Source organism: Diceros bicornis, chromosome 11 (genome assembly GCF_020826845.1).
Source record: "Diceros bicornis minor isolate mBicDic1 chromosome 11, mDicBic1.mat.cur, whole genome shotgun sequence".
Lineage (NCBI taxonomy): Eukaryota > Metazoa > Chordata > Mammalia > Perissodactyla > Rhinocerotidae > Diceros > Diceros bicornis.
Genome location: NC_080750.1, coordinates 65,524,983 through 65,551,428, shown reverse-complemented (window position 1 = coordinate 65,551,428; position 26,446 = coordinate 65,524,983). Strand labels below are relative to the sequence as shown.

Sequence of the window (26,446 nt, the reverse complement as noted above, 5' to 3'; positions counted from 1 at the left end):
ACGCTGATTTTTAAACACACACACACACACACACACACACACACACCTCCACCTCTTCAAAGCATTACGTATAAAGTGCTTAGAAACACAAATTTCTAACATTAAGAACCTAGCAGGTAAAACTAGCCTAGGGTGATAGAAATCAGAGCTGTGGTCCTTCTGGGTGGGGGAGGGTTATCTGGAAATGGTCACAAGGAACACTTCTGAGGTGATGGAAATGTTCGGTCTCAAAATGCATTTGTCAAAACTGATTAAACAGCACACTTAAGATCTGAGCATTCCACCGTATGCAAATGATACCTCAATCAAAAAAAAACTCAGTTTCTCTGCTGGCTGCCGCAGCACTTTGAGCTGTCCTATCAGACATCTGAAATCTCTGTTGTGCTATGTAAAGAGCACAAGTACCATGGCGACAGTCACCATAAAAATAGATAACAAGATTAAAATGGATAGAGGACACACGAATTTAAGAACGGCACACCACGAGCAATTCATTTTCAGCAGCAGAAGAAAAATAGAAAGAGGAGAGGGAGTTTTTCATTCCCCCTGCACTTTGAAAAACAGCCACTGACTGGGGTTGTTTTTACTGAAAGTTTTAAGGCTTCCCAATACTCAATGGACAAAAAAGGCTGAGAACTGTCATTTCTTATATTTTGCTCCAAAAAAAAGCATATGATAATCCAAGTTTTCCCCATACCCACTACACATGGCCCAGGGAACCGATTCATAGCAATTCAACCAGCACAAATGATGTGCCATATACTGTGTGAGGCTCAGATGATACTGAGATCAAGGAGACCTGGGCCCTTTATCATTAAGTGCACGAAGATTTCCAACTTCAGTTCTAAATAACCAAGTTCTGCCTATGTTTTTTACGTATATCTAAAACTGTCATTTCCTAGGTCGTGCACCCCAAAATTGCTTTACTCCATGTGAAGATATGGCACTTTCTTGCCAAATACTGATTTTTCAAATGCCAAAATATGAGTATGAATTATGGAGACAGAAGTCATCTTGTGATATTCCCCAGAGGAGCTGAACCTCTATTCTCTCACTAAGAAACTTTTGCTATGCGAGTTGGCCCTAGCCATGCCCCAACACAAAAAATTAATCCAAAAATACCAGGAAGAAAATCTAAAAATTTTAAATAATCAGAGTGTTCTAAATTAACCATATAGTTAAGTAAAATTTAGGCAAAATTAAACTAAATCAAATTTTCTACATGTAAGCTATAAATAATAAAAATGCAAAAATGAAAAATTTTTAACCCAAACCACAAACTTATTGTCTGATATAAACTAAATATATGCATTCTGGAAAATCCCAGAAGCTTCTTTAATTTTATCCATCCCTTGTTCTCTTTGTCGCTAAACCTACAGAGCAATCACAAGGCTCAGTCTCATCCCTGGTGTCAGAATGGCATTTAACGTGCTATACCTGGTGACATAAATCTGCAGTGTGGCAAACGAAACAGGAAGGAAATGGCCAAGGGCACTCCTGGGTCCTCCACAGCCAAGCAGAGGACCCAGCATTCAATTAAAGGCCCCACTTGATTTATTCATTATACTGAATAGAACTGGCCAATCAACATATTAGTCTTCTATAAGTCAATCTATTTTATTTATTATTATTTGCCATTTCCATCCCACCCCCACCTTCTTGCATTCCCTAAGGACCAAATTCAATTTTCAGCAACCCCGGGGCCACAGAGTCCTGACCTGCCTTGGAATAGTTCTCTTCTCTTCACCCTTTCTAAAATGACACCAGAAGGGTTTCTCAAAAATGTTGGGACCCATTTATAAAGATTTTTTTAAAAGCTACATGATGATGTTGACTCAAATATTATGCAACTAGAGATATGTCCCCTATTCCATGTTATCTTTCAGCTTTGACAAGTCACATAATAACCTGACCCTAAGAATCGGAAAGGACTTTGGAGATGAGCCTAATTCCTGTCCTTCTCTTCTACAGCATCCCTAATCAACAGCATTCAGCCCAACCTGACTACCTCCAACAATGGAAGCTCACCACTCCATGGGCAGACATTTCCCACGTCTAAAAAAATCCTTTTTCATATTGAACTGAAATCTGTTCTCCCAGTCCTTAGGGTTAAAAGGGACCTTAAAGCCCATTACACTTCAGTGTAATCATTCTACAGATGAAGAATCACATAATGTAACCATTCTACAGATAAGGAATCTGAAGCTAGAGAGGATAAAGCAATTGTTCCACTCATTGGTCATATTCTGACACCAGGAGCAAAAATGAAGAAGTCTACTCTTTCCTATACCTGATAACTATGAAAATATTTGAAAGCACTATTGTGTACCCACCCCATGAGTGTACTCCAGTCACTCTGGATCCTCAATCATCTGAGTCTCCTTCCTGTGGATCAAGTCTTGCTTGTTCGAATTTCTTTTAAATCATGGCCCCTCAAATAGTCCAAATGTCACATGACCGGCAGAGGTCATTAAAACTAGATCCTGTGATTGGATCACTGAATTTCTGATCCAGTTATGAACTGGATTTGATTTTTTGAAAGCATCATTCCAGTTAGGGCTCACATTAAACTCATAAACAATAGAAAAATCCCAAGACTTTTTTCCCACATGACCTGCCCCCTCAGCGTGTCTGAAGTACCACCGGCTTACACTGTGCTTGTTTGTTCACCTGTCGGCACCCCCCTTTCAATCAGATCAACTTCAGGTCACAGACTGATTCTTCTTTTGTGACTACTGCCTAATTCAGTGCTTGACACATTGCAGGTAGGTACTCAAAATGAGTCACTGAACGAACCATCGACCTTTACCTCATCCTGTCCTTGAATAATAAAACGTTTTTAAAATACCAGTGTTCAAGAGAATGAGAAGACAAACCACCGACTGGGAGAAAATATTTACTAATGATACATCTGATAAAGCCTATTATCCAAAATATACAAAGAACTCTTAAAATTCAACAATAAGAAAACAAACAACTTGATTAAAAAATGGGCCAAACACCTTAACAGACACCTCACCAAAGAAGACATACAGAAGGCAAAAAAGCACATAAGAAGATGTCATTAGGGAAATGCAAATTAAAACGAGATACCACTGCACACCCATTAGAACGGCCAAAATCCAGAACTGTGACACCACCAAATGCTGGCGAAGATGTGGAGCAACAGGAACTCTCATTCATTGCTGATGGGAACGCAAAATTATCCAGCCACTTTGGAAGACAGTTTGGCAGCTTCTCATACTCCTATCATATGATCCAACAATCGTGCTCCTTGGTATTCACCCAAAGAGGCTGAAAACTTATGTCCACACAAAAACACGTACACAGATGTTTTAACAGCTTTATTCATAATAATTGCCAAAATTTGGAAGCAACTAAGATGTCCTTCAGTAGGTGAATGGATAGTAGGTGAGGATAAAAAAACTGTACATCCAGACAATGGAATATTATTATTCAGTGCTAAAAAGAAATGAGCTATCCAGACATGAAAACGTGGAGGATTACTAAATGAAAGAAGCCAATCTGAAAAGACTACATACTACATGATTCCAACTATATAACATTGTAGAAAGGCAAAACAGTGGGGGCAGTAAAAAGATCAGTGGTTGCCAAGGGTTGGCAGGGGAGAGGGACGAATAGGCAGAGCATAGAGGATTTTAGGGCAGTGAAAGTCCTCTATGTGATACTATAACAATGGATACATGTCATTACATATTAGTCCAAATTCATAGAACGTACACCACCAAGAGAGAACCCTAACGTAAACTATGAACTTTGGGTGATAATAATGTGTCAATGTTGGTTTATCAGATGTAACAAAAATACCACTCTGGTGGGGAATGTTGACAGAGCGGGAGGCTATGCATGTGTAGGGGCAGAAGGTATATGGGAAATCTTTGTACCTTCCTCTCAATTTTGCTGTGAACCTACAACTGCTCTAAAAAATAAAGTATATTTTAAAATATATATAGTAGTATTTTTCCCACTGTAAAATATGTACATATTATAGAAAATACAAATAATAAATTAAAAATGTAAAAAAAGAAATCACTCATTTAGATCCATCTAGAAGCAACCAGTATTTTGGTAGTAGAATTATTAGTATATTTCCTTCCAGTCATTTTCTATGTACTTTGTTTTTTTAAGACTTGAGATTACACTGTAAATGCACCTTAAGTTTTAGCAGAAACATTTTTCCATGTTACTTTAAAATTACTCCTAAACATTATTTTTAACGGCTTCATAATATTCCATTATAAAGACACGTTCATTAGAATCACTTATGGACTACTTCCAGCCCACTCACACCATTGGATATTTAGGTTGTTTCCAATTTTTCACTATAGATTAAAAAAAAAAATGAATAATCGCTGTGCATAAAACATCTACGTTTTTTTTGTGTGTGTGTGTGAGGAAGATCAACTCTGAGCTAACATTCAATGCCAATCCTCCTCTTCTTGCAGAGGAAGATTGGCCCTGGGCTAACATCCGTGCCCATCTTCCTCACTTTATATTGGATGCCACCACAGCATGGCTTGCCAAGCAGTGCGTCAGTGCGCGCCCGGGATGTGAACCTGCGAACCCTCGGGCCGCCGAAGCAGAGCGCGAGCACTTAACCACTGCTACGACACCTGGCAGGCCCAAACATCTACATTTTGGATATGGTCTCAGCTATATCCCCAGAAGTGGAATTATCAGACTATATGAACATCTCGATACATTACAATTCAAATTTTAAAAACTAAAAACTAAATCAGACTTTACATTTATCCCTATTGAATTTCTTTTTTTATTTGGGCCTTCATTCTACATGATTTTATCTTGATCATCTGCTTGATTCATCTACTAAATAAGCAATCCCTCCCACCTCTGTGCCATCAGCAAAGCTGACAAACATACCTTCTGTATCTCCATCCACAACACTGGAAACAACGCTCACCAGCTCAACGCCAAGAACAGAACCCTATGACACTCATTTCCAGACCCCCTTCTAGGCTGACTCAGTGCCACTAATTAACAGTTTTTGCCTATGACTGTCAAATTAAATTAATAACACCATCCAGCCTACATTCTACCACTTATTTAATATGGACCATCGTATCTTAAGAAACTGTTACTTTACTAAAGCCAGAGTGTACCATAGCTGCTGCATCATTTCTCTGATCTAGTAACCGAACCATCACATAAAACAGGAAATGGGTTTAATGTGATACGATTTGACTGACTTCTGGTTATCCTTGCATCCTACAGCCACCCATTCTTAAGCAAAAGGCACTTCCGTTTCAACTTTTTTTTAATATTACAAAAGCAATATTTTTAAATAATTGGACTGTGCAACCTGTAAAAAGCAGGGTGACTATTTTCAGTCCCTCCCACCTGTAGCTCACCTGGGAAGCACTCTGAATCGTGGGTGGTCATGGACCCCCCCAGGGTAAACCAAACTGTCTCTAGACCACAAAGACCTGAACTTTTTCACTTCAGCTGCTCCCAAAATCAGCCTAGTTTTCCAAGAATCATTTTCGTTAACACCTGAGCTTAAACAAGTTATACCATGGTCATTATGAATCCTGGATTAAGAATCTCTGGATCCTGGAGGCCTACCTGCTGGGGCCATCCTAGAAGTAAAGAAATAAGAGAAGAAATGACGGCCTCCTCCTTGTTGTTCCTTTATTATCGACTCACAGAACCTAACCTCCTGAGAATCTAATGTCATATGGCATTTGCCAGTCGTGACTCACATCTCACCAAGTGATTACTCCGACATCGTTCTCAGAGGATACATGCCAGGAGCCACCATCTAACCATGCCATCCAAAAGCGGAAAATGAGGAGGCTTGAGAGATCTTGGGGTCACTAGAAATTGGCGTCATTATAGAGAACAGAGCCCAGACTCCTCTAACCAGTGCCATTCCAATCATCAGAAAAATATTTCAAAGTCCCAGCCAGCGGCAACTCAGAAAGTGCTGTTGACTTGCCTAAAACAAATCATTTGCACACAAATATCTCAGATTCCATAATGTCATACTCCTACCCAGACAGTAATCCCAAATTCCCTAGCATGGCATGCAAGTCTCTTGAAAACTGAGGTCACAAACCCAAAGCCCTCCAGGACTAAGCAGGGAACGTAAAGCAACTGGACTGCGGCAAGAGAGAGCACAGGGACTACGACAACTGGAGACTACAAGGCCTGTCTCCCGTCCACAGGGGGAGCCACCAGTCAGCTCTAGAGGCCCAACTGGTCTGATTCTTAAGAGTCCTAAATCCAGAGGTTTTCTGGATTGTTCCCAGTTTTTTAAAACCTTTGAGTAGTCCAAATTATAACATGTCTGTAAGCTGAAAACACTCTTTGGGCCACCCGTGGATAAGCCCCACACTATATTTCGACCCAAACCTACATTTTCAACCTGATTTCTCCCTACTCCCTAACAAGAACCCTCTGTTCTTCACTCCTACACATACTGTGTACATCCCTAACTACAAGCCTTTGCTCACGTTACATCCCCTCCCACCTATGCAGCACCATGAGACACCCCAAAAGGCTCATCCCCACATCTTCTTCCCTATTCCAAACAGTTTTTCCAAGCCACTACAGCACAGGTTGCTTGCCCCTCCTCTGACCCTACGAGTACTTATTTTTCATTTTGGCATTTAATCATCGTGCCTTGTTCCTTAATCACTGGTATATCTTATTTCTCCAACTAGTTTATAAACTTTTAACCTCTTCCTCATGCTTCCTTCCACCTTCAGCACTAGGAAAGGTGGCTCTGCACATGAGCAGTTTAATAAATACTTACTAGATGTGAAAATTCTCTATAACTGTTTTTCAAATTGTGGATTATGATCCACTACAGAGTGGTTAAACCAACTTAGTGGGAGATAATAAGCATTTTTAAGGGAAAAATAATAGAAAATAAAAGTATCAGACAAGATTGCACCAAGCAAAGGGAGGTAGTACTTCATGAACTTAGATTTTTACATACATGATTGAGTGTACTAAGTCGTGATGTGCATTTTATTTCTTAATGTCAGTTATGGTCGAAACAGTGCAGAAAACACTGCTCTGTAAAGAGTAAATTAGCTCAACCACTGCTCCCTGCAAATTTTTTTTTTGACAGTCATATACTCCCTATAAAGGAAAAACATCCGATGGACGCCTCTCCCAGAAAGTCAGCTTCCCCTGCTAGTTCACTAATTCTGCATCTCAAAGAAACAGGGAGGCTAAGGAACTGCAATTACATTCTTCGCTCATTCTGCAACTTTTTGCAATCATCCTTCAAATTCACCAGCCCTCAGATGTTGCAAGTTGAGGCTTGAGGAATTTGTTCAGCAAATCACCCTAAGTCACCCTTGCAACAATAAAAGCAGAATTCAGAGCTCAGGAAAAACTGCACCAGCTCCCCTCTGCCGGCGGGCCGCTGGATTCCTGGGAACTGGCAGTGGTGTGGGTGAGGACCCACCCGGCCCTGGGAAAGGCAGTATCCCCAGGCCCAAAATTTCCTCCTTGCTCCTTTAGATCATCTTGCTGCGCCCCCATCTTGTTGCTTCCCCACACACACCTATGAAGGGACACCAAGACTAGCTTGAAGATCTCACTGGAAAGCAAAATTCAACTTGTTTCAAAGCCCAGCAGTTTACATGTTTAGCAAATTCCATTCTAATTCCCTCCAATCCCAGCCTCATGGTTAGGAGAATAAGTGTCCCGCCCTCCTTGGAGTCTCAATTCCCTAGAGTCACTCTGCCAACTTCAGGTTCAGTACCAGGTGATGTCATTTTAATGGCAATACAAAACAGAGCCTTGCAATTCAGACCCTCAGTCCCACTCAGTAGCATCCTCTACTGCCTCTCTGTGACGAAGAAGATGTCACATCTATCCTCAGGAGTGCCTTCCCTCTCCCGGCTTTGGCAGCCCTTCCCACACTGCACACTCTGGTTTCCCACCAATCTCAGAGCGCGGCTGGTTACAGGACACCTATGTCTGGATGTCTCGGCAAACACAAGAAACTTCTCTGCAGCCTGAGCGTCAACTACTTCTCTCCAAAACACACATTTCCGATTTCTCCAGTTACCAACTACAGCAGCTCCAAGGCCCTGGCATGTAATCAATTTCCACAAAGAATTAATTTCCATTCATCTCCTCCTTTCACCCTGCCCCTGTCAACAGATTATTTCAACCGTAATGCTTCTAAAACCCACCCTCTTTTCCACGTCCAGTTATCCCAGCCCAAACCCTGGACACTCCACAACTGTAATAGCCTACTAACAGATTTGTCTCCTAACATTACTTTTTAAAATGTTTCCAATTAACATTTCATTACATCACAGACCTTTCACGTCTCCCCAGTACACACAAGGTAAAGTGCAATTCCCCATTCTGAATTTCTAGGACTTCCACAATCTCAACCATTGTTCATCTCCATCTTTATCTCCTACTGTTCAGGAAATGTTTCCTGGTCTGGCCAAGGCCATCTCCTTGTCTCTCTGGAAGGCCATGTTCATTCGCACCTCAAGGCCCATCTCAAGGGTGTCATCCTCCAGGAATACAGTCCTAGGAATTCCTGCCCATAGCTCCCTTCTCTGAACAATGAGAGCACCTTCTCCACACCTCGCATTTTGACAGTTAATTGTGCACTATCTTGACGTTTTATTTCACATTCTCAAGTCTTTCTTCTCCTCCATGAGATTTCAAACCCTGGAGGAAATCATCTCATACATCTTTTGTATCCTCCCTCACTGAGACAACTGTTTGAACCTCCTCTCCTCTGGTAGTCCCTTTGTGACCTCTCGCACCTGTTACTTCTTCCTCTCTTGCTTTGGGGCCTTTGCCAGTGAGCTATTCTCCATATGCATAACTTATTTCAGAACTCGGTACTCTAAATCCATTCCCAAAGGCTAACCTTTCCTTTGATATTCCCCCAGCCCCCAGCATTTACAGTAATTTAGGCAGCCACAATACATTAATTTGAACTTGAGCTCTCAAATCACTTCCACCTGGTCAGTAGGCTGTCTGAGGCCTTAGATTTCGTTTGTGCCTCTTATCATCTCCAGAGAGCCAGGCATGGTGCTGAGAACATAGAAGAACCTCAAAAGTACCTGTGGAGTTGAACTTAATTGCTATGCTTCCTTGTGTCTCACGTTCCTCGAGACTCCGAACCTCTGTTCACACAATACCTAGGAAGGTGTCAAAAAGGGCTTCGATACCTGTTGATCACTCACTTTCAAGCAAACTGCACCAGATACACTTTTCTAAAAAGAAGCGTGTAAAGAACATAGCGGTGGCCTGTAGGTAACCCCTGCGCCTGAAGGCCTGGCATGCTGGGACCGCCAGCCTGGTGAAAGTGCTCCACATCCACCAGAATATTGGCCAGCACCGCCTCAGCCTGGCAGGTGGGCTTCTTTCGATTTCTGAGTCAATCCTAAAGTGAAGGTACTGAGCCCTGAACTCCAAAGCAGGGAAGAAAATGCTGCCTTTGAAATTGTTTGCACATGACAAACTCCCTGTCCATCCCCCCCACCCCCCGCCTCCCTCGGGCACCCCACATGCCCACGGTGCCAGCTCCAAAGAGGGCCAGGGGCCACCAGTGAGGAGAGGCAGGGTGAAACCGCGCGGAAGGAAGTGGGGGCGGACAGAAGAGGACAGAAGGGCAGGGGCCGGCCTCCGAGGTGGAGGGTGTGTCGCGGCGCGCGTCCCGGAGCCCGGCATTCGCTCGCTCGGTGGAGCGGGCAGGAACGCGCGGGGCGCCGGGAGGGCTGGGCTGGCAGCCCAGCCGGAAAGGGTCAGGGAGGGGGCAGGTCAATCTCCGTCGGAGAGGCGACTCCGGACAAGCGCTCAAAGTTGGGGAGGGGGTTCCTTCTCCAGCGCCGGCGGCGAGCGAAATAAACAAGGCGGCGCACGGAGAGCAGGCGGCCACCCCCCACCCAGCCGGCGCGGGCACTGCCGCAGCGCCCCGCGTCCCGACCGGCCGCTGCCCCGGCCGCGCCGGCCTCCCGGGCCCTCAGGCCGCCGGCCCGGCCCCCGCGGGCGTGCGGAGCGTGGGAAGTTCCCGGGCCGCCCCCGTCCCGGGCTGCAGCGCCGCGAGAACCCGCGCAGCTCACCTCGCCCCGCCACGAGCAGCAGCGCGGGCCGGGCAGCTCCCGCTCGGACAGCTCCGCTCGGCTCGGGGCTGCAGCTGCTGCGGCCCCAGCCCGCCCACCCGGCGCGGCCCACCGCCCCGCTCCGCTCCGGCCACCCGCCCGCCGAGGCTGCGTTCGCGCCCACCTGGCCGGCCTGCCCTCCCTCTCCGGGACACTGCGCTCACGTACGCGGCTGCGGCCACAACCCGGCCCGGATTCCCCGCCCGGGAAGGGAGCGGAGGAGCGCGCCAGCCAGCCAGCGAATGAGCGAGATCGGGGACACACACCCCCCCGCCGCCCTCCCCCCAGCCCCGGTCTCCAGCCACAGGCGCCGCGCGGGCACGCGGCGTGCGCGCCTCACGCCGGCCACGCGCGCCCGCGCCCTCCACACACCACCCCCCAGCGCGCCCCGCATACACACCCCCGGCGCGCGTAGACAGTGGGCGTTCAATAAGTGCCCCAGCCACTTCTCGCGCACATGCGCACTTGAACCTGACCGAATTGTGACACACCCCCACCCCCACCCCCACCCCCAAATCGGAACCGATGGCCGCAGCCCCGAAGCAAACTTCAGTGTTTGCCTTTTTTCACTGAACCGCAAACCGAGCCAAAGTTTCTTGCTGTTGTTTTCCCAGTCCTGGCTCTGAGACAGGCTTCTCCGAGAGAGGCCGAGCTCGCCCCAGGGCGGGAAAAGAAGCCAGAAAGCTCCCTCCAGGCGCCACGGACCCGAGCTTAGCGGGGGCGATAGAGACCCAGGCCGCGCAGCGAGACCCGCCCGCAGCGGGAGCGAAAGCGCGCGCGCGAAGGAGCCTTAGAACCAACCTTTCCATTTTGCTTTGAGTTAATGTTTTCTTCTCCATTTTATGACATTTTACTGGTTTGTAGTTGCAAAGTGAGGCGTTATTTACTGTTTCTGGAATGGGAAAAAGTTAACTATTAGCTTTCAGCCCTTATGTAAACAATACCGGTTGCTTTTGGCACCGTTAGGCTTTGGCTTCTGTATAATTTGTAACAAGAATTGAAGCTGTCCATTGTGTTGCTCTATGTTTTTCAGAGATAAGAGAAAAGCCACAGGTAGTGAAGGGCCCCAGTGTCTATATGTATGTTCATATATATTCATATTCAAATAACTATAATGACTAGAAGTCATTACTCTAAAAAGTTTTAAAATATTTTTAGCATGCTTGTTGAATCTGCAGTTCACCTTCATTTTGAGGTACGCTGTTTTTCTTGCCGAGAGGCAGTGGGGAGTGTGCTGGAAAGGACTAAAGGCTTTGCCGCCAGACCAGCCTGGCTTGCAGTCCTGATTTAACTGCTGAACAAAGCTGAACTTTATGATCTTCAGCAGGTTCTTTTATCTTTCTGAACCTTAGCTTTTTTATCTGTAAGATGAAATAAAAAAACATAGTTATAGTGCCTAGACCAAATAAGCAATAAAATTTCCCTTCCCCCATCTCCCACTATTTGTTAAATAAGAAAAATATCTAAAGAGAACCAAAATTCCTATATATCATTGGTTCTCAATTGGGAGCAATTTTTGCTCCCAGGAGACATTTGGCAATCTCTGGAGACATGTTGTCACAACTGGAGGGGTGGGGGGGAGGTGGCTACCAGCATTTAGTGAGAATAGGCCAAGGATGCTGCTAAACATCCCGCAAAGCACAGGACAGCCCGCCCAACAGAGAATTACCTGGTCTAAAATGTCAATAGTGCCACTGTTGAGAAATCCTGCTATAGGATAATTCGCCAAAGATTGGTTCTACTTTTTAACTGTCATTTTCAAGGAAACATTCTTGTTTTGCATCAATACGCAAAGCCATCCTTTAACATGAAAACACAGATTCAAATTTTCCATTTCATTATTAAAGGAATATTTTAGTTAATTCACAATAACATGTGTTCCTTCATAAGGTATCTTATTCTATATTATGTATTACTACAGTTCATAAATAGCTTTATGTTGTTTCTCTTTTTCCTCCAACAATGGGCGTTTACTCATTTCTGTATATTCATCTCTCTGCTACGTTCCTCACCTCTCCTGAAATTTATAATATAGTGTCTGCCCCCAGGGAACATACAACCTAGTTGGAAGTTGGTTAATGCACATGCCACAATTAAGGAACAATACAAGATAGCATATAATTAAGCTTTAATTGCAGCACCCAGTCTAAGGTGGCTCAGAGGAGAGGGAAATGAGTTCAGGTAGCAACAACGCAGTGCTGCTATGTCGCTGAGGTGTGCAGTAAATATTTGTTGGATACAATGAAATAGTGAAAGTTTTTTACAGGAGGTGGGACTTGAGCTAGTAAATAACAACTCTATTACAATATTTAAACTGCTAGATTTCGTAAATGGATGTTGGTGCCTGGCTGTGAGTTTATTTTTCTTAAAACATCTAGTTCAAACTTGTTACCAGACCTATGTATTTCCTAAAATGATTGATTGAATAAAACTGAAACAATCATTCATTGACAAATATATGAGGGTCTGCTGTGTGCAAAGTGAACCAAAAGAGTCTCTCCATTTGAACAGAACCCACAGCTTGTTCTGTCTGAGACTGTGTCTTGAGAACACGGACCGTCAAAAGGCATGTGCTCTCTCACAGCATGTATGGCACGCATATGCCTTTTGACTACAGGTATGTACTTGCACAGTATGCATTCCAGAGTTTTGCACATTCACACAGACTCAGAGAGAACTTCCCATCACAAACATCCATTCCCAAACACACACCCAGCACTCAGAACCTGCACACAGGATCCAGGCCCTGTCCAAACACACTGCACAGCACACCCATTACACAAAGCAAGATGTACCTAGAAAGACTATAACTTGTTGCTTTCCAATCTTGGCTTCCCCGACCCCTCATGACTAGAGCTGGCCCTTCTGGAGGCTGGCCCATCCTCGAATTGCCCTTCACCTTGCTTCCTCTCACACCCTGGCCCCCTATTGAAAGGTAGGCATCTTGTACCTCTTTTCCATCAAAGTAATGAGTTTTTGGAGAGCATCTCCCATTAGCTGAGGTTAAGCAAAGCAGACCCAGGCCCTGCTTCATATTATGGACACATTTATAGGTGATGTTTTAGGGCAGTGTGGGTCTGAGATTGCCACTATCCCCAGTCCTCTGATGTCACTGCTTCCAGGCTTGCCTCCCTCCACTCCCCTCTTCACACTGGCCACCTTCCTCTGCTCAAAGCTCCTCAAAGGCTTCCTGTAGCTTTCATAATCAAGTCCCAGCATTGCTCATTAAGATCCTTCATGGTGTGGCTCCTAATTACCTCTCCAGCCACTACTTGCCTCTCTCTGCTTTTACCCCCACTCTGCACTCTAGACATGCTAAACTCAACTTTTGTCCTTTGCCTAAAATAGACTTTTTCTTTGCTTGATACATGCTCTTTTCTCTGCCTAGAACACTCTCCACCCCTCTCTCTCACCTCTTTACCTGGCTATCCCTACTCATCCTTCAGGAGTCAGCTTAGATAGCACTTTCTCTGCCCTCCAAGTCTGGATTAGGTGCCTCCCCTTTATGTCCAGTTGCACCCTTATATGTACCCCTGTGCACTGTACTGAAATCTCCATTCTCTTGTCTGAATCCCCTACAACACTAGACATTCTATGAGGACAAGGAGCAGGTGTTGTTCTCCACTGAATACCTGACATTTGGCACAGTGCCTGGCATACAATAGGCAGTTGATAAACTTGGGTTAATAATGAATTGCTAGGGCCGGCCCCGTGGCTTAGCAGTTAAGTGCACGCGCTCCGCTGCTGGCGGCCTGGGTTTGGATCCCGGGTGCGCACCGACACACCGCTTCTCCCGCCATGCTGAGGCCGCGTCCCACATACAGCAACTAGAAGGATGTGCAGCTATGACATACAACTATCTACTGGGGCTTTGGGGGAAAAAAATAAATAAATAAAATTATTAAAAAAAAATAAATTGCTAGTTGGACTTGGAGGACAGAGTGTAGCTTTTTCATCCATGGGCCAAGCAATCTGTGGTTCAAAGCATGCCTCTGATGCTCAGTTGATTCCAGGGCTGGTGAAGATGTTCTAACCATGTATTTAGAACAAGATGAGGCTTGTGGAATGAACTGAGTCCTCAGTTTCCACCAGAGCCTCATTTTATACCTAACCTGGCTTTCTAAACTCCAGATTCCTGTCACCAATAACCTACTTGACATCTTTACTTGGATTTTAAATCAGATCTTAAATGTACCATGTCCAAAACCAGACTTCTGATTTCCCTCCAAAATTTGTCTCCCCATCTCAGTAAATGGCAATTACATTGTTCTAGTTGCTCGGGAACAAACAAACAAAAATTGAAGTCATCCTTAACTCCTTTCTTTTTCTCATACTCCACATTCAATCCACCAGAAAATCCTGTTAGTTATAGCTATAAAATATATCCAGAATCCAGTTGTATCCCTCCATATGTCCCTCCATTCCAGTGCTTCCCTAGACGGACCAGCATCTCTCTGACCTGGACTTCCACGATAGGCTCCTAACTGGTCTCCTTGCTTTTTCTGTTGCCTGCCTACACTCTATTCAACACCACGGCAGCCAGAGTGATCCTAAGTCATATCATATCATTGTTCTGCTCAAAACCTTCCATCACTTCCCACCTCCCTCTCTACAAGGCGCTACACAGTATTGCCTCCAGTCAACTCTCCAGCCCCATCGCCCACCACTCTTCCCTGGCTCACCCAGCACCAGCCACTGTGGCCCCCTTCCTGTTCCTTAGACCCACTTCCAACTTAGCCATTCCAAGGCTGTTCCTTTGAGCTGGCATGATTGTCCTCCAGCTATCCACACAACTAGCTCCACCACTTGATTCAGGTCCCTGCTCAAATGCACCCTTATGAGAAAGACATTCCCTCACTAACCTATCTAAAATAGCCCCACCCAACCATCCCTTGGCCCTGCTTTACTTTTCTTCTTAGCACTTATCACCACCTGACAGCCTGTTTCCATCCACTCAACTATAAGTTCAAGGATAGTAGAGACTATATGTTTGTTTATTGCTATATCCCCGGCTTCTAGAACAGTGTCTAGTATATAGTATGCATCCAAGAAATAATCATGAATCAAGAGCCTGGTTAGACTACCAAAAAGTTACCCCTGAATCAGGTCCCTATCCACTGCTTTAGTCCCAACTAGTCCCTCCAGAATTTCTCTCTCCTACAGTAGGGCATCAAGCTGCCAATTGTTTCCCCAATTGTTTGCCACCCGGTTTCTCATCCACTCAGACTAGGGACTTCTATTACCTCTGCGATACACAGTTCTAAACACAGCTTCCATATCACAACCTCAAACCAGGCTACGAGTTTCAAATGAAAAGGGTAACACTGCTAATTTTGCATTTGTAGCATACCTTATGCTTTTCTTTTGATTGAGAAAAATCACAATGTATCCTAGTGGACAAAAACAGGCCCAGCACCTATTTTCAGCATTTTCACTCTAAAAGGCACAAGACTTAGGAACTCTAAAGAGAAAGTAGGTTGCAGGTATGCCTGGGGCAAATGGTATCTTCTCTCTGATCTACTCAATCTGTAAGGCTTTCCTGGAGAAGGTGGGCTTTGCATTACATTGAAGAAAAAGGATTGATAGGTTGCAAGTAGGTTGTTCAAATTGTTCAAAGCTTAAGGGTGTCCCCGGAGTAGCTTACTTAGATCCGCACAGCTACACTTGCAAGCAAACAAGCCCCCATGTATGTGAAGACACCCACAGATACACCCCAGTGCATAAACACCCAGATCTGTGCCTACTTCCTCTTAGCTCTGAAACTCTGTGAATACAAGCAAGAGTACATATCAAAAGGGGAAAAAATGAGCTGGCTTTGGGAACATGGACCATAAAGCCCTATGACTCTGGGTATGAAAGAATGTGTAAGCCCAGGCAGGCTCTCTGTGCACATCTGGTTTTTCCTTTTATGCTTCTGTGATTTCTATGACACAGGAAATCCATTCTGGAACAACCCTGTCTGCTTTCTAGTGAGTGCATAAAAAATGGGAATTAAAAGTATGTTTATCTCATTGCTCAGGAAAGGAAGATAAAGTCCAGAACAGTACCATTTTGAGGGTGGACCAACTCCAGCTTCACCCTACATTGTGCCCCAGGGGAGGTGCTAGTAACTGAGAACAGAGGAGTGGAAGGCCAAGGAAAAAATTTCTGCACAGGCTTAAGACTATCTAGACATGCTCTCACTCTGAAGCATACCAGGTACAGGAAAATACCACGTAGTGAAAATACCAAGTCAGCTCAACTCAACAAATATTATTGGAGCAACCCCCCAGTCTTCCTGGCAGCCCTTCTCTATTAGGCTCCCACATTATAACCTTTGTCAAAAGAGTCTTCTCATAGAAAGGCATTAGAATGGGCTGAAGCAGCCAGCTTTTCCCACTCATAAGGGAGACAGCACAGAGCTGTTCAAGAGATAAGCAACATCAAATAAGGTGGAACAGGACAGGAAACCTTAGACCGTGAAAGTGAAAAGAGGAATGGGTTATACTCTGGTGGGGTGGGAGGGAAGCCTGAAGTCATCACACCCCCTAGATAACAAATGTTACTAGAAAAACAGATTGAGGGCTATCAAAAGAGAGAGAGGACAGGTCAAGCAAAGACAAAACAACTATTAAGAAGCAAAGACTTGCCAGAAAAGTGTACATTTGAGTGCCCACTCATGCCACCCCCTACTCTAGTTTCTTGGGTTCCAATCAACAGTAATAATTACTTTTCTGCCCCACGGTTTTTGTCATGTGACTTTGCTCTTAAGGCTTCTATTCTTACTTTCCTTCCCACGGCAGCAGTACACCCCTGTTCTCCAGAGAAGGGGCTGGTGGTCTGTTCTCTAGTGAACTTACCAGAGTTTCATTTTTGCCAAGCTGTTCTATGTTATCCCCTCAAACACATTGCATTTTGTTCAGCAGCCCCACATAAGCATCCTGCCATTCTTCCTTATTCTTCTGTAGGACCAAACTCCTGCCCAAGGCAGGTGTGCCAGCCACAGTCCAGACCACCCAGATCATCAAGAATGACCCAGACCTGTTTAACTCCTATGTGGGGGAACAATCACAGAGCAGGACCTGAGTTCTTGACAAGTGAAACATAAAGGGCTCAGGATGACCTGTACCCACTATACATACTGTGGGATGGCAGCACCATAAATCACTGGGAAATACTAACAATTGCCACAGGGCCACACCAGTGATGTGCTAACTAACCATTGCCCAGGATTTGGGGTTGATCAACTGAATGACTTCTTGACAAACAAAATGAAAAGATTTTTTAAAAAGTCCATAAACCCATAAGCCAATCAAACAAAACCCCAAATATAAAACCCTGTTTATAAAAGCATTTTAAATGCTGCCAACAATTTTATGATAATTTCTGGCTCTTCTGAATTCAATAGCAGGCACTGTTTCCCATTTGTACCAGACATCTTATTATATTTGCAGTCAGCACAGTTTCTTACAACCATCATAGGTTGGCTTCCATCACTACCCACTGGGATAGTCAACTTCACAAGACCAGTTTATAAGACGCTAGAAACAAACGGGGATTGATATACACTATCGAATTCCTTCTTGCGTTTCAGTATAGATAGCAAGGTCTAAAACTTATATTCTCCTTCAAATTTAATTTTTCCAAGTTTAAATCATTTACTGACAAAAATTTCTCTCTTTTCATAGACCTGCCTAAATTAATTTAAGTGAGAAGAATGGGCCCCCCTGATCTTTGGTTTTCTCGAGAAAGTCAAACACTTGCCCATAAAACCCATAATCTTACCTTGATAATATATCCAGTCACCATACTGATTCTCTTAACCTACAATCCATCTAGCTTTAGGCCACATCCTGCCTTAATAATCCTTATAATACATTAGAATAGAAATCACATGAATTAATAAAATCTTGCTCAGCTACCCTTTTGCATTATCCACCTGGGAGCACTCTGACTTTCCAATACTTGTTTTAGACACAGCCAGTCTCACAATCTTCTCTTATAAACTGTTGAATCACCAAATCCCAACCTTCTCCATCTGACAGTATAATTCACTGCCTCTCAGATCACCCCTGACAAGCTTGAAATGATTTCTGAGGGCAAGAGAAATGGTGAGCAACTGGGTTTTCAGTCATCTGGCACCCAAATGTGGGAGTGAAGATCCGCCATATATAGGAACTAGATTTCTCTTCACTGTCAGACCATTCTAGGTTGTTATTCCTCTGATATTTCTCTTCTTCTCTCATAGCTTACCTCCTGATCCAAACTAATCACTCAAAAGAGAATCTTTGAAATTCACTAGCCAATAACCTGCCAGGCTTCTTTGACATGAATACTAAGAGCCAAAATGGCTGGGAAATCATTACTATCACAGACTTTAGCATCCTCTGGCCCCACTGCCAACATGCTAACCCACCACTCAATAAATGGAAGTTATCACGCCACTCTGATTTTTTCTGTCTTGGGAAAAGGTTCAGGGGTGAGATACTATAGTACCTTCAGTTAGCTGGAGGGGTTCTGACATGCTGATGGCAGACCTGTGAAATCTGGGTGACACAGCCAGGAGAAAAACAAATTTAATTCAAAAATGCCTTAAAATAATGTAAGTCTTTGTTGACATTCTCTTTAGGAGGAAGCCAAAGAGGAATTTGATCTCACCACACACAACAAAACTTCCCAAAATCCTCTTTTCAAATTTCTGTCCTCCAAATCTTACCCCCCACCAACAGCTGTTTCTCTCCCCTTCTCCTCCTTCTGTCTCCCACTGCCCTTAACCTTGTTCTCCTTGCTTCCTACTACCCCTTCCCCTCTCTCTCCTCCTTCCTCACCTAGAGAAACAACCCTGCTCCTGTCTTCTGTCACTTAACTTTGCCAAAGACCTAGCAGCTGACTGAGCCAGCCAGGAATCCTCCCCTGGAAGTCAGGGAGTGGCAAGGGATTGTTATTGTATACATTTAAATTTTAATTTTTTTCTTTTTTCTTCTCACGACAACAGTGTCAGACCAGTTCCAGTCTCTCTGGTGAGTGCCCAATGGCCTCTACAATTTTATCCCCAAACTCTCAGAATAGCTGACTAAGAATGTAAAGGACCACCCCTCCCTGCTCTCCTTGGACCACTGACCACCTTGGTTTCTTGGTGACCCATCTAGCTGTCCATCACCAGAATTGTTCAGGCAGAAGAAGAATGATCTGTCAGGGACTCACCCTGTCTCTGAGATTCTGTGATTTCAAATGCCCCTGCTCCTTTAAGTTCAACATCCTGTCCTTCCACTTGCTCCTTTAAAACTGACTGCTCACCTTCCCATCCTTCAGATTTAACCGACTGATAGAGTAGTTGTTATTGGTCCCTCTTTCTTTACCATGTCACTAAACACCTTCTAATAATCTCATCTCAAGAATCTCAATCTTATCCTGTTCATGATACAGACTGTCACAGTATCCCAAGGTTAAATATTATCTATCCAACTTCTAGTTTGAAGTTGTTGAATTGCATCCTGTTTGTCATACAATAATATTGAGGAAGAATTATATTTTCTTTTGTCTACCCATATCCATGGGTCTCACACTTGGTATGACTCATGGGAACTAGAATACTTAAGAAGTGATAGCTGTGGCCAGCACCCAACTTCCATTATTTTCTGAGGGATAAATAAATAATACTGTGCCAAACTTATTAGTCAGGCCTCTCTTTGGAGACAAGTGACAGGAACTCAATTCATGCTAGCTTAAGCAAAAAAATGAATTTACTGGCTCACTTAACTGAGAACTCCAGGAGTTTGTACTGGTCACAGACACAGCAGCACCCCAGGTTTAAACTAAGTTGTCAGGGTTTACACTCTAAATCTCTCATTTGTTTGTCCCTTCTTACGAGTCCCATTCTTTCCTACTTCAAAAGAGCTTCCCCTTCTCAAAAAAAAAAAAAAAAAAAAAGGCTTCCTTCATACACTTGGGAAGACTGTTGCTGGCAGCTACCGACTATGACATCCCAATTTAGCAACAACAGCAGAAAACAAAATTTTCTCTCTTGGTTTTCATATATTAGTTCCAGAGAAAGACTAATTGTTTCTGCTTAGTTAAAATGCCCACCATTTGGACCACCGTTGCCAGAGGCATGGGATACTATGGTTTTGCGCCTAAATAAAACCACAGGGAACAGAAGACTGATGTCCCAAAGGACTGAATGCTGGACAGAGAAAATGACATTTGTCCACTACACAAATGGGAGGGAAGGACACCCTTCAGGAGTCAAAGGACTTGGGTTCCTGTGCTCTTTTACCAGCTGGTTGATTTCTGACAAGCCACTTTGTCTTTTTGAGCCTCAATTCCTTGTGTATAAAATGCTTACATGGTAGTTACTAGCACCATATTAAATTATATGTTACAGTATCTCTGTACAGTACCATGTGATTTTTCAGATAATGAAAAACTGACAGCGAGGAAGGCATTGCAACAGTGCCTACTGTCCTCTGTTTTCATGAGAATACATTTATGGAGCACTTTACATTTCAGGAAAATCTCTTTCATCTACCATACAAATTGGAAAATGAAGTTCAAGAGACTGGAGTGCCTAAAATATAGACGAAAATTAACTTATTTGTGTAACCGTAGCCACACGCAGGCATGCAAAATATATGACGATACTGCAGTTGAATCATTTCCTGGATTAAGAAAAGTGGCAGAGACCCACTGAGGGACAACACGTACGCAGACATCCACCTCATAAGGCAGGGATCCCTGTGAGCACGTATGCACAGCCCTCTCCTCTGAAGAGCCCACTCTAGGATTAAGGAATTTCAGGGCCGAAAGGATTGCGGGCGAGCACCCTTGACCAACTTGTGTGTGTGTGTGTGCGCGCGCGCGCGCGCGGCGTGTGGGTGTGTGTGTATCTCGGCAGGGTGGAGGCGGGAGGAGGCGGGAGCATCGAACAGGCTAGGAAATTTAAAAAACACACACACCAACAAAACAAGACTAAGCAAAAACCGTCCAGCGCGTCTCCAGCTGGACCCTTCCAGGAACGCAGCGGCCTCGGCCCCGCCGCCGCAGTCCCCTCCTCCGCCCACTCCTGCTCCAGCCGCTCCGCGATGCAGCTCCGCGTTTTCCCTCTCTCCCTCCCGCCCCTCGGGTTAAAGCTCCCCCGCCAGGAGTAAACAAGCAGCCCAAGCAGGCAGCCAGTAGAACCGGCCCCTGCTCCCCGTTTCCTGCGCCGGCCCCAGCAACACGCCCCGCCCTTCGCGGCAGGCCCCGCCCCGCGCCGCCCGCCCTCCCCCTGCGGCGTCGCTCGCCCTGGCCGCGTTCCAGCCCCGTGCCCAGGCCCCAGCCCGCCGCCGGGCCTCTCCCCTCAGGACCCCGCTCCCCGCCCGCCCGCGCCCCTGTCCGCGCCGGGGGAGGGTGCGTGGCGCACACGTGACTCGTGTTGTGGGCGGAGCCTGCGCGGGCCGAGGCGCCGGCGGCGGCCGCGGGGAGGGCGGCCTCTGGCCTCGCCTTTCTGCCTCCTGGGAGCCCTCTTGGGCCGCGGCCGGCCTGCCCCGCCTTCTCCTCCGGCCGGGCTGGGGCCCCGCGCTGGCCCTTCGCCCGCGAGCTCTGCGGCTGGCTTTGCCACTGTTGCTGCCCTTCCGCGCGGGGCTCGCCCTCAGCCCTTCTTGCCCAAGTGCCCACTCGGCAGAGCCTCTCTCCTTAAGTTTCCTGCCCGGGTCCACTCTACACGTTCACCAGTCCCCTGCTGCATAAACACACCGCCTTCCTGCCTCCACCCGCAGAGAGGTCCTCCTGCACACACACAGCTGTATTGTACGGCCTTCCCACACCTCGCCATGACCTCTCCGAGACCGAAATGGTAGAGGGACCCGGGGAGCTCATCTAGGCCAACTCCTTTCCCTTTCTCTTAGTTTTAAGGTGGGGAAACTTGAGGTTCAGAAAGGTGAAAAGACTTCCTAGATGGGAACCAAGACCAGAACTCAGACCTGCTGCCAAGGCCTTCCCTCGACCCGGATCCCTTTCTGCAGTTCAGGACCAGACCGACTACCCTGAAACCGGTAGCTCCGGTCCTGGTTATCCAGGTAACACCTTCCAGATCTTCCCCCCAGGGACAGGTATCTGCTCGTAACCTTCTGTCTTGTCTCAAGGTAGCTCCAGGAAACAGATTATAGCTGGCAAAAAAAAAACAAAAAACGAGAGGCAGTTTCATCTAGAGGTTGGGAGCGTGGAGTCTGGAGCCAGATGCTTGAATTCCAGTCCTGGCTCCTCTGCCTACTAGCTATCCTGGGCAAGTCATTTGACTTCTCCTGCCTCGGGTTCCTCATTTGTAAATCGAGGATAATGATAGTAACTACCTCGTAGACATGTTGTGAGAATTAAATGAGTTAATATAAGTAAGTGTTCCGGACAGCACTGGCGTATAATAAAGCCACCAAAGAAATCACTCTGCACTAGCCACTGCCCTGGGCTTGTTACTGTTCTGTCCCTCTTCCCTGATGCCTCCCACTATACACGTTTCGGCCAGATTAATCTATCAGGACAGGCTCAGCTTGGGAGGACTGACTTCAGGTTCCAGCAGATAGTGAATGGAAGGCCAGAGGGCAGAGTGCCCATGCTGATTGGGGCATCCCTGGTTGAGAGCAGCGCAGCTGACTTCTGTGCCCAAGGGAACAGGATGTGTGGCATAGTGAGGACAGAGGCAGGAGCTTCTGAACTCTGCCCTTGTGAGGTGTGAATGGTGAGATGCTGGAACAGGAGAAAAGGGGATTCAGAGAATGGAGTCAGCTGCAGGGCCAAACAGTGGAGTGGGGAGACAAAGGCAAGTACCAGACAGACTAGCAGACAGATTGTCCACCAGTTCCTGACCTTTTAGTTCCTGACCCCTCATTCAGTAAATTCCACAGGGACTGCCTAAATCTACTCCCCACCTTGTAAGTTCCTTGAGAGCAAGCCTGTGTTTTGTTGGTCTTCCTTCATCCTTTAGCGCCTAGCTCAGTGCTGTGGGAATAAGTGATCAACGAATGTTTTTTAAATGAAATGATATGTACATATCCCTGAGCTGGGCCTTGTGGAGAGGGTCCTAATTTTAAGAAAAGGAATCTTAGAGTTTCCTTGTCCAACCCCCTCACTTCTGAGTTAAAGGAAGCTATTTGCCCGGGTTATACAGCTAGTTAGAAACAGAAGCCAAGTCGCTGCTTTCGGTCTGATGTTATTTCCCTGACACTGCACTGAACTTACAATGCAACTGGAAGGAAAAACAAACTCCCTGAAAGCTGTAGAACAAAATAAGGCCTGAACGCGTGGTACATATGGGAGGAGTGGGAGGGTCCGGAGGACTGGAATCCCCAAGGGCTGGGATCCCTCAGAAAATGCTCCCTGCAAGAGGGGGTTTGAGCCGGTCCAGAAGGATGGGTAGGATTCAGGACTGTGGAAAGGAGAGAGAATTCCTGGCAGGGGAAGTGGCTTTCCGCTGAGGCCGTGGTGGATGTTTAAGGGTCAGTGAGGAAACCAGTCAGGTTAGAAGAGAGGTTTGGGTTGGATCATAGAGGGAGAAAATGTTAGAAGGTGAAGTTGAGGCCAGATTCGGGGAAATTTCAAATACCAGGATAAGGCGTTTCAACCTTAGTCTCTGGATAATGGAGAACCCCTGAAAATAGACACCGAGCTAGGCGCTGAACCAAGACAAGACACCAGGCAAATATCTGCCGACTTGGTCTGATTTGCATCTTTTGTAGACAGTTGCTTGCCATATATGTGCATTTACTTAATTTACCCACACACGAAGGAAACTCTATCAATCAGCTTGTCTATATTTATTTCGTCTCCAAATACACGTGATATCTGTGTGGGAGCACAGGAAGTAGAGGGAGATTAACAGAGGGTGTGTGCTTGCTGTAGACCAGGCACTTGCATCTGTGATATCTCATTTAATCCTCACAGTCTTGTGGGGTGTGGGTATTATTGCTTCAGGAACACCCAGAGGTGGTAAGTAACTTCCCCAGATCACGGAGCTGGGAAGTGGTGGAGCTAGAATTCAAACTCAGCTTTGACGCCAAAGCCCTTTCCAGTTCCCTGTCACAACTTTCCAATGAGAAGATACAGGAATTGTTCCCACTCTCAGTTCCTTCTTACGGAGGGTCATGTGTGGAGATGACCCAGCGAGGCTCACGCTTCTAGGAGTGCTTTCATATTCCTAGTTTTCTATTCCTGTCTTTAGGAAAAAGAAATTTCCATTTTGTGTCTTTAGAGGCAGACACAGCTGGGTTTGAATTCCATTTTCAACACTTATTCGCTGGTGGCTGAAGTAGAATTGCCGTGAAGCTAATGAACCTTAAGCTTTAGGACCCCTCACTTGCATGGGGCCCTGGCAAGCCCTCTACCCATTCTGAATCCCTAATTGTGCATTTTTGTCCTTAAAGAGGGCTTCAATAATTGTATAAGCTTCAGGCCATAAAACCTGGATCTGCCCAGACTGGATGACCTCCCTCAAGTTACTTTCTGAGACTTAGTTTCCTGTTCTGAATAAAAGCATCCTAGACTCTGGTCTACCCACTGAACATCCGGTTGACACATAGTATTAGAGATGTTGAAGTAACTTGAAGAACCTGATCTCACTTAGCCTTACGCCTAAGGCAGAGGTTCACAGAGACCCTGGGCCAAAAGAAACACCTAATGGGTCCATTAATCAAGTAGTTAGTTCCGAACAATTCAATAAGTATTTATGTCCTAACAATTTAGTGGTTGTTTGCAAAACTAATACACAAAATTGAAAGAAACTATTTTTATTTTCTTCTTAAATAACTACAATTACTTTCTAATGAAATTTGTGCGCCTGTGGAGCACCACACAACTTCTCAGGCCTTGGAATCAGATTGCACACAACCACCCTCATTTTCTTTTCCCCATCAATTTTCTTTTTAACACAACATCCACCAAAAAACCAACTCCATAAAGATAGGATGTCATCAAAAGGAATGTAATGCAATCTAATGTTGAAACTGTGGATTTCCTGTAACTAATAGTTCACGAAGTGTGTGGCAGATATCAGGTATCGCTGTGTTTTCTTCAGAAATTTAAAATATCCCAAGGTGCCCCTGTGAATTTTCTGCAGTACCCTGGGGTGCCTCAGCATACGATTTGGGAACCATGGGATTAAGGAACCTGTTAGAGATTATTTCAGGAAGCAACCAGAGGGCAGCAATGTTCTCTCCAGTAGAAGGAAAGACGGGGAACCACCTGTACCCTCATTCACAGTCTGCCACAGTGTTATTACTCAGCTGTCCACAGGAGATCTTCCCAAAGTCTCTCTCACTGGTCCCTCTCCACTCTCATTTACATAACATTAACAAAGCAAGGAGTAATGATGGGTTGTTGGGGGCCTGGGCTCCAGTTCCAGATCTGCCGTTTGAGAGATACAGCACCTTGACCATAACCTCGTCTTTCCAAAGTCTCTTCCAGCTTTAAATACGTATGAATCTATGAATCTACCCTCAAGCTTTCTCCTAAGAAGCCAAAGGTTTTAATGCACTTGATTTTAAGTTGGCCTCATAAGAGTGGGAAGTAAAGAAATGTTTCTTCTATTGTACACATTCTACCTGCTAGGAAGCTGGGGCATGTGCGGTCTTTAAATTAAATAAAAATTCATTTTCACATCAGGCAAATTTCTGAAACGAGGGAAGAAAGAACAACAAAAAGCTCTATACAGGGGGGCTTCTGGGGTGATGGAAATGTTGTTTCTTCATCTGAATACAAATAACTGGGTGTGTTCAGTTTAGGAAAATTCATTGAGCTGCACACTTTTGATATCTGCCTCTCTCTATATATGTATTATACCTTACAAAAAGTGAGGAAAGCAAATTGCAGAATTAAAACAATATATAAATTACATAGAAATACAACACAAACGATACTATTAAAAAAAACAACCTGACAATGAATTGTAAAGGTCATATGTTTGTGGTAATGTTTTAAAATAAATTTTAAGTCATTTCTAAAACAAAATAAAACAAAGCTCTTGTCAGCTCAAAGGAAGCTTTAAGACTGGGCCCAGGAGGAGGGAGGCTCATTCCTTTTGCAGGATATAGTAGGATTTTTGAAAGGTCCTCCTTTGTACCCGCTCTTCTCCATGTCACACTACCGAGGATCAGATGCTTAGTCAATGCAGATCCACAAAAAAGACAGTTTATCAGGATATGTTGCACAGTTAATATAGGCAAAATCCACATTGCTCAAGAATTCAGAATTGGCTAAGCAACCATCCTGAGTAACCAAGAGACAGAGGCCTCTGCTCAATCTAAGGGCATTCGTCACACTACCGAGGGTCAGATGCTTAGCCAATGCAGATCCACAAAAAAGACAGT

At 45.2% G+C, this 26,446-nt stretch overlaps 1 protein-coding gene across 1 annotated transcript in view; it reads right to left on the bottom strand.

Annotated features, from left to right (window-relative positions):
• The window catches only part of ZNF395 (zinc finger protein 395), a 40,809-nt gene extending 30,622 nt beyond the window's left edge, over positions 1-10,187 (bottom strand). The window contains 1 exon segment of the mRNA XM_058550434.1: positions 10,095-10,187. The gene's annotated coding sequence lies outside the window, so the exon portion shown is untranslated.
• Between the last annotated feature and the right edge of the window lie 16,259 nt (positions 10,188-26,446).